Source organism: Triticum aestivum, chromosome 3D (assembly GCF_018294505.1).
Source record: "Triticum aestivum cultivar Chinese Spring chromosome 3D, IWGSC CS RefSeq v2.1, whole genome shotgun sequence".
NCBI classification, from domain to species: Eukaryota; Viridiplantae; Streptophyta; class Magnoliopsida; order Poales; family Poaceae; genus Triticum; species Triticum aestivum.
In genome coordinates, this window is record NC_057802.1 from 536273744 (window position 1) to 536282123 (window position 8380).

Consider the following 8380-nt stretch of genomic DNA (forward strand, 5'->3'; position numbering starts at 1 on the left):
CCGTTTCGTCCGTTTTGCGGTACGCTACACCCCTCCCGATCAACAGGACCCCCGTTTCGACCGTAGGAGGTCCGTTTCCTCCGTTTTGCGGTACGCCACACCCCTCCCGATCAACAGGACCCCCGTTTCGACCGTAGGAGGTCGTTTCCTCCGTTTTGCGGTACACCACACTCCTCCCGATCAACATGACCCCCATTTCGACCGTAGGAGGTCTGTTTCCTCCGTTTTGCGGTACGCCACACCCCTCCCCATGAACACGACGCATTCCGCTGCCTCCCCATGAACACGACGCATTCCGTTGCCTCCCCATGAACACGACGACGACGATGTTTCTCCGTTCCGACCCAGCCATGTACATGAGCCATCGCCGTGCGTATGCGCGAGTAGGCGTTCGAGACCCTGCCCGTATGTACGTATGTGGCCGTATTTTCTTTCTTGCACCCTGGCCGCTGTACGTACATGTACATGCTACGTGCGCGCCTCTACTACGACACATACGCGCCTCTACATCGACCAGTATATATGTACGTACACGTTCGCGACCAGAATGACAACGCTACGTACGCTTCGACCAGGTGGGTCCCGACTGTCAAGCACTTCCTTGCCTGAGAAGATGTAGCTGGTGGGTCCCAGCAGTCAGGGGGGCGAATCGTTTTGGGTTTTTTTTTGCGCGGACGCACTTCCTTGCGTGCGAAGATGTAGCTGGTGGGTCCCAGCAGTCAGGGGGGCGAATCGATTTTTTTGCCCAGACGCACTTCCTTGCGTGCGAAGGTGTAGCTGGTGGGTCCCGGCAGTCAGGGGGGAAACATTTTTTTCGTGAAATACGGTGGCCCGTCCGGTGGGTCCCTGCTGTCAGGTGGAGGAATCATTATTTTCCGCGTAATAAGGAGGCACTTCCTTGATGCCGCCGTGGACCCAGCTGTCAGCCTCTCCACGTACAGTCCACGTCCGATGGAAGTCGTTCCTTGACCACGTTGACCACGCCGCACCGAGAGCACCAGGGCGATGGACAACGGGGAGGCCTAGGAAGGGGACGACGTGGAGCCGGTGAAGACGCGGCAGTGGATGCCCACGCGGAGAGGGGTATGAGGGTTCACTCATTCGGCTGCGGTGTGAGGCTGCCGTCGCCGCAGGGCCTGCCAGCGGTGGGAATAGTAGGGGGCGGTGAGGCCTCCGCGACAGCACAGCCGGCCACGGGAGGCAGGAGCAGGCGGCACGACCGGCGCTGCTTTGGGCGGCTGGACCAAGAAGACCAGAGGTTGAAGAAGCACTACGGCCATTGGATGGACATCGTACGGTCACTGGAGCTAGAATCGTTCATATTGACTAAGTTGACAAAGCCCTCTGTCCCCGTCAACTTAGTAGGCCCACAAGTCAACCTCCCACCAAGGTGGGTTCCAGCTAGCAGGGGGAGTATTCATTTTTTTGTGCGTAATAAGGAGGCACTTCCGGTGGGTCCGAGCTGACAGCGGGGGGAACGTTTTTTTCGCGAATACGGTGGTCCGTCCGGTGGGTCCCAGCAGTCAGGGGGGAAACGTTTTTCCGTGAAATAAGGTGGCCCGTCCGGTGGGTCCCCGCTGTCAGGTGGAGGAATAATTATTTTGCACGTAATAAGGAGGCACTTCCTTGCGGCCGCCATGGACCCAGCTGTCAGCCTCTCCACGTACAGTACTCTTTCGATGGAAGTCGGTCGTTGACCATGTTGACCACGCCGTGCCGAGAGCACCAGGGCGGTGGGCGATGGCGAGGCCTAGGAAGGGGACGACGCGGAGCCGGGGAAGACGCAATAGTGGAAGCCCGCGCGGAGAGGAGTATGAGGGTTCACTGGTTCGGCTGCGGTGTGAGGCTGCCATCGCCGCAGAATAACAGGGGATGTGGGTGAGTGGAGGGATGGCCTGACCAGCTGTGGGAGTAGTATGGGGCGGTGAGGCCTCCGCGGCGGCACAGCTGGCCACGGGAGGCAGGAGCAGGCGGCACGACCGGCGCTGCTTTGGGCGGCTGGACCAAGAAGACCAGAGGTTGAAGAAGCACTACGGCCGTTGGATGGACATCGTACGGTCACTGGAGCTAGAATCGTTCATATTGACTAAGTTGACAAAGCCCTCCGTCCCCGTCAACTTAGTAGGCCCACAAGTCAGCCTCCCACCAAGGTGGGTTCCAGCTAGCAGGGGGAGTATTCATTTTTTTGTGCGTAATAAGGAGGCACTTCCGGTGGGTCCGAGCTGACAGCGGGGGGAACGTTTTTTTTCGCGAATACGGTGGTCCGTCCGGTGGGTCCCAGCAGTCAGGGGGAAACGTTTTTCCGTGAAATAAGGTGGCCCGTCCGGTGGGTCCCCGCTGCCAGGTGGAGGAATAATTATTTTGCACGTAATAAGGAGGCACTTCCTTGCGGCCGCCGTGGACCCAGCTGTCAGCCTCTCCATGTACAGTACTCTTCCGATGGAAGTCGGTCGTTGACCACGTTGACCACGCCGCGCCGAGAGCACCAGGGCGGTGGACGATGGCGAGGCCTAGGAAGGGGACGACGCGGAGCCGGGGAAGACGCAACAGTGGAAGCCCGCGCGGAGAGGAGTACGAGGGTTCACTGGTTTGGCTGCGGTGTGAGGCTGCCGTCGCCGCAGAATAACAGGGGGTGTGGGTGAGTGGAGGGATGGCCTGACCAGCTGTGGGAGTAGTATGGGGCGGTGAGGCCTCCGCGGCGGCACAGCTGGCCACGGGAGGCAGGAGCAGGCGGCACGACCGGCGCTGCTTTGGGCGGCTGGACCAAGAAGACCAGAGGTTGAAGAAGCACTACGGCCGTTGGATGGACATCGTACGGTCACTGAAGCTAGAATCGTTTATATTGACTAAGTTGACAAAGCCCTTGGTACGCTCCAACTTAGTAGGCCCACAGGTCAGCCTCCGAAATGGTGCGCCCCAGATGTCAGGGGGAGGAATCATTTTTTGGGCGGCCGAAGCTAAGAATATCCGTGATTGAAGAAGAAGCACGACATCCGTTGGATAGACATCCAATGGCCAGTGCTGCTAGAACCGTGTGTTGACTATAATAAGTTGATAAAGCCTTGCATACGCGGCAACTTATTTTTTTTAGGGGACGCGTCACTTAGTAGGCCCACAAGTGTGTGCTAGAGAACTTATAGCCCATTTGCGTTTTGTAAAAATGTACAGCTCATTTTTGAATTCTAATGGAATTTACAACAACCCATTTACAGTTTGTTAAAAGTACAGCCCATTTTGTAGCTAGGACAACGATTAATAATTCCAACCAGCCGTTGAAGACAGAATTCAATAAAATTTCCCACATTTTTATGGGATCCGAAATATTTTTATCCCGAAATTTCTAGTCAGATTAAATATAAATTTGTATTACGTAAAAACGAAACATTGCGCGCGCAACAATGAAAATTTAAGATTTTCAAAATCCATAAATAATATTTTATAAACTAATTTCGTGTTTGGTGCATCTTTTATAGTTATTGCCCAGTTTTTATAATTACATCCCATTTATTACTTTTTAAAGCCCATTTTCCTGTTAAGCCTAATGCATCCCTCCTAGGAAATATTTCCAGCCCAGCAGGGCGGAGAATAACAAGTTGACCTTGCCTGGGTATTCCTCAAAAAGACGTATAGCTGGGCTAGCCATTTTTATCTTGAAAAAATTAGTATCTGGGCTGGATATCTGGCCTGGGCTAGACGGTCCATAGCCCGCCCAGTTAATACCCTGCTCTCATCTGAACAACAACGAAATCATCGCCAAGAAAAACTCTACAGTGCTCACGCCTCAAAAACACAAATACTGCTCGAGCTGCTTGGTCCCAGCTATCGGCCGCACCTTATGCAATTCTCTCGTTTGTATTGACTACATAGGTTGACAATGGTGTGGGACCGTGATGTCAGGAAACCAGGAGAAAGCAAAAAAAAAATATAGTTGTACATAATAAGGAGGCACTTGCGTACGTACGGCTATGGCCCTAGTGGGTCCCTAGTGTCATCCAGTCAAAATAAAGTCATCTCCTGAATCCTCATGTTCGTTGACGATGTTAACAATGCTCGGCGCCACGGCGAGCGCAACAACTCGAAGGACAACGGAGAGGGCCTCGCGGGCCCTACGGATGGTCAGATACAACCCGCTGCTCATTCAGGAAGCCAGGATCATCGGACACCTATGAGCACCTTCGAGAAACTGAGACGGCATAAAACGGTAAGGCCGCGCTTGGGAGCTCTGGTTTATTTCAAACCTGTATTAACATACAAGTGTAATTTACTCGTCATCGGAAACAACGCATAAAATACAGGCGTAATGAAACCGAGGGCCCGAGGTCTGTAAGTAAAACCGGCGGGTTATGCGTGTAATTTGAGAGACCGGTGTATATTTTACGAGCACTGCTATATGGACGACATTACCAGACGATACATGCATGACGTGCGTATCATGCCATCCATGGGCAAGGCTGGAACAGCAGCTAACGGCTGGATTAGCAATCGTCCGAGTGTCGTTCAGCGTTTTATCGTGTGTGAAGTACTTCCGATATTTTACTAGTCGAAATCAACCAACCAAGCGCCTTCGCCCGAGACCATCTGCTTTAATTTACAAGCGTCAGTTTTACAAGCGGTTTTGGTTGGAAAACGACGATCCAATCACGGCCTAATATCATGAGTTGGTCGGAAGATCATATGGTTTCACGTCTAACCTACCCGACTTGTCGTATAGGCTATGAATGAAACATCAGACGATGAACTTCTTAAGCACGGAAACAATAGAAGAGGATGATCTTCTTAACAAGCAAATCACTGGCATTAGATCGACATGCAAAACAATACGAAGCATTATTCTCAGGAGGCACGATGAACAGCTCGTGATGCCGCATGCCACAACATTCCAAGCTCAACTTTGCAATCAAACACAAGGCCTGGCATTACATAGACAATATTCAGAACAAACTCTTAACAGAGGAATATCTCAGCAGAGTAACTATTTACTTCTAAACTGAACACAGGAATAGGAAAAAACACTCGACACTGCTCACAGCAAGGGCGTCCCACTCAAAAATATCAAATGCATGTCTTCTAGCTAACATCAATGAGCAAATTTTGACAAGGTTTTCCAATTCCAATATATTAAACTAACGTCTTCTTGCTAACATCAATGATTAAACTTTGACAAGCTTTTCCCATTCAAAATATGTAATTCCTATGATCGTGGAGTCCTGTCGTAGCTTCTTGTACTTGTTTGGGCAATTTTTGCCCAGGGCACTCCATGTGTTGTTAAATTGCCAATGGTCTCTGCAGACTAGTCATGTCACCGGTGTCTAATAATACTCTGTAAAGCTTCTCGGTCATTCCTTCTGTAATGTAGCGCAAACAGTGACTACTTCTTTCTGCAAAGTGGAACGACCAACTGGACCCAGTAATGCAGCAGTTTGCCTTGGACACATTGGCTCCTTTTGTGCAGTTCAACTAAAATCGAAGTCAGAATAAAACCGAGCTTTAATTTTGATATCCCTGTAAGCAACAATAGGTATAAGGGAAACAATTACTGAGAAATAACAGTTGATGACTTGTACTCCCAGAAGAAAAGCATCTACTGATCTACTTTATCTTAATGGGAAACAAAGCAGGAGAGTAGCAATTCTCCATCAGTGTGATTCATTCATACTGACTGAGACATTATCTTAACAATGCCTTGTTTCAACATGTATAAAGAACGACAAAGCAGAAAAGTACCATTCCTAAAACAATGCAACTAATTCATTTTAACAGAGACATTATCTTAACAATACCTTGGTTAAACATGTAGAAAGAACTACAAAGCAGGATAGTACCATTCCTAACAAGGTTGCAGTTTTGAACTAAGATTCAGTAGTTAATTAATTCTGAGAGTGGCATTGCTTAATTTTACCAGCGGCAATAGATTAACGAAAAGCATAAACAGTTCCAGGGGAGAGTGGGCGCAACAACAGTATGTGCTTCCATCTACTTATAAAGGGGGTGATGCAGAGTTTGTTGTAACAAAGCAACAAGCATCATGTCTGGGTTGGTCCCATTTTTGTTCACTACTTAATGGGGAAAGACAGCAATACAATAGCTTCAATTCAACATTTATTTAAAACAGTACCAATACAAGTAGCACAACATCTCAAAGCACACTGCACAATCATGTGGATGAAGGCCTATACTGACCTTTCATGGGACGGACAAGATAAAATACGAATCTGCCAACACGAATAGGAAATCCAATCTCGTTTTGTGCAGTTGCACTGAAATCAAGCAAAGTGTTTCGCGTAGCGAAGCAAAATGTCGCAATAGCAACAAGTTGAATAGATATCCCTGTTTAAACAGAGGCAAAAAAGGAATCAATTACTGGCTAATAAAGGAGGATGAAACATGCGGCCACAAAAATGGTAATCCCGCCAATCCCTAACAAGTGTTGCAGTTTTGAAATAAGATTCAGTAGTTAATTCTGAGAGTGGCATCAATTACTGGCTTATAAAGGGGGTGATGCTGAATTTGTTGTAACAAAGCAACAAGCATCATGTTTGGGTTGGTCCCATTTTTGTTCACTACTTAATGGGAAAAGACAACAATACAATAGCTTCAATTCAACATTTATTTAAAACAGTACCAAAACAAGTAGCGCAACATCTCAAAGCACACTGCACATCATGTGGTTGAGACCAAGATTTGAAACAACTCGCCACGAAGACTGGAAACAAATCTCGATCTCCTTTTGTGCAGTTCCACCAAAATTAAGCAAAGTCACCGGTGTGACATTCAAGTTGAACTGCACAAAACACTCTTAAAACATAAGTGTTTCGAGTAGCGAAGCAAAATGTCGCAATAGCAACAAGTTGAATCGATAGCCCTGTTTTAACAGAGGCAAAAAAGGAAACAATTACTTGCCGATAAAGGAGGATGAAACAAACGGTGACAGAAAGAAGCATCTAACTTATCTTGGATGGAAAACAAAGTAGGACAGTAGCATTTCTAAAACGGTTGCATTGATTCATATTAACAGAGACATTCTCTTGAAATAACATTCGTTAAAAAATGTAATTTACTTTTAACAATGCCATTGCTTCAATTTTCCGGCGGCATTCTTAGATTAACAACAGCAAAATAGATGTATGGGACATGCCAGCACCATGTGCGTCCACACGTATAAATGGGTGATGCAGAGTATGTAGCCAAGCAACATATATGCGCTGGTCCCATATTTGTTCTCTTTGAACCTTCTTCCTATGTGAGGGCAGCAAATCTAGTCCTGCACAAACTACCCGACCCCCCAGTTTCTTTCCCTTTTCAACAAAGAGATCGGTTCCTTACATATGTGTGTACTGGGTTACCCCATTTTTCCCTTTTCGACCTACAAAGCGGCTGGATAGCCAGTCTATACTACTTTCCGCCCCTCCTTTCCTCATTGAACCACGTCCTAGATTCTTGCTCCAGCCCACCGCACCCTTCTTTCCTCTTTGAACCAAGACCTAGATTCGACTACAGATCGAAAAAGATCCACATGCAGCTAGAGCAACGACGGTTTCAAAGAAACTTATACCTTAGGGTCGTCGGGATGTGGCAAGGCGTGCGGCGGGAGGCCGGATCTGCCCACACTACGTACGGCAGCGAGGAAGAAGGGGTCGGTGGCCCTCCCGCACAGGCGCTGGGTGAAAGAGAACAGCGCAGCCGGCAGTGGATTGCCTCCCTCGCCGAAGGCGATAGAGTGAACGCTGCACCTCCTCCCCTTCCCGGTGCGACGGGATACAGATGCCTCCTTCACCAGCTGTGAGGGGGGAGAGAGAGACAAGAGGCCAACGCAGTCTTGCTTAGATCTGGTGAAGAGAGGGTGAGAGACTGTGAATATAGCAAACCCTAACAAATGAACGCTGAGCCTCCAGCGTGTAACATATATGGAGAGGGTGAGAGAGCGAGGCGCGAGAAACTCTATCAAACAAGAGGCTATAATGGAGTAAAAAAAATCTCTCCATAGCAGTGGTTATAAATAGAATACGCGCGTTCCCGGAAAAAAGAAACGAAAACTGGCGGACAATTTTTTAAGGGTCTGTCTAGGACACATCTAGACATAACAAGTTATGTCACATCTAAGTTGATGTCCACTTTGTTTGTGGTCTATTTTTTCCCTAGTTTTTTTTGTTTCTTGTTGCTACATTATATACTTGTGCGAGCTTAGATGTGATATCCTTAAATAACATCTAGATGTGAATTAGACAAACTGATTTTCTAACGTACCAAGAAAGAAAACTCGATCAAAAACACGCCCCCGCTTCCAGGTCGCGAGAGTCCTCGCGCACACACACATAGACATAGACATGCATATCCGTGTTTACGTAAAATTCCATTTCCATCTCCATCTCCAATCATATTT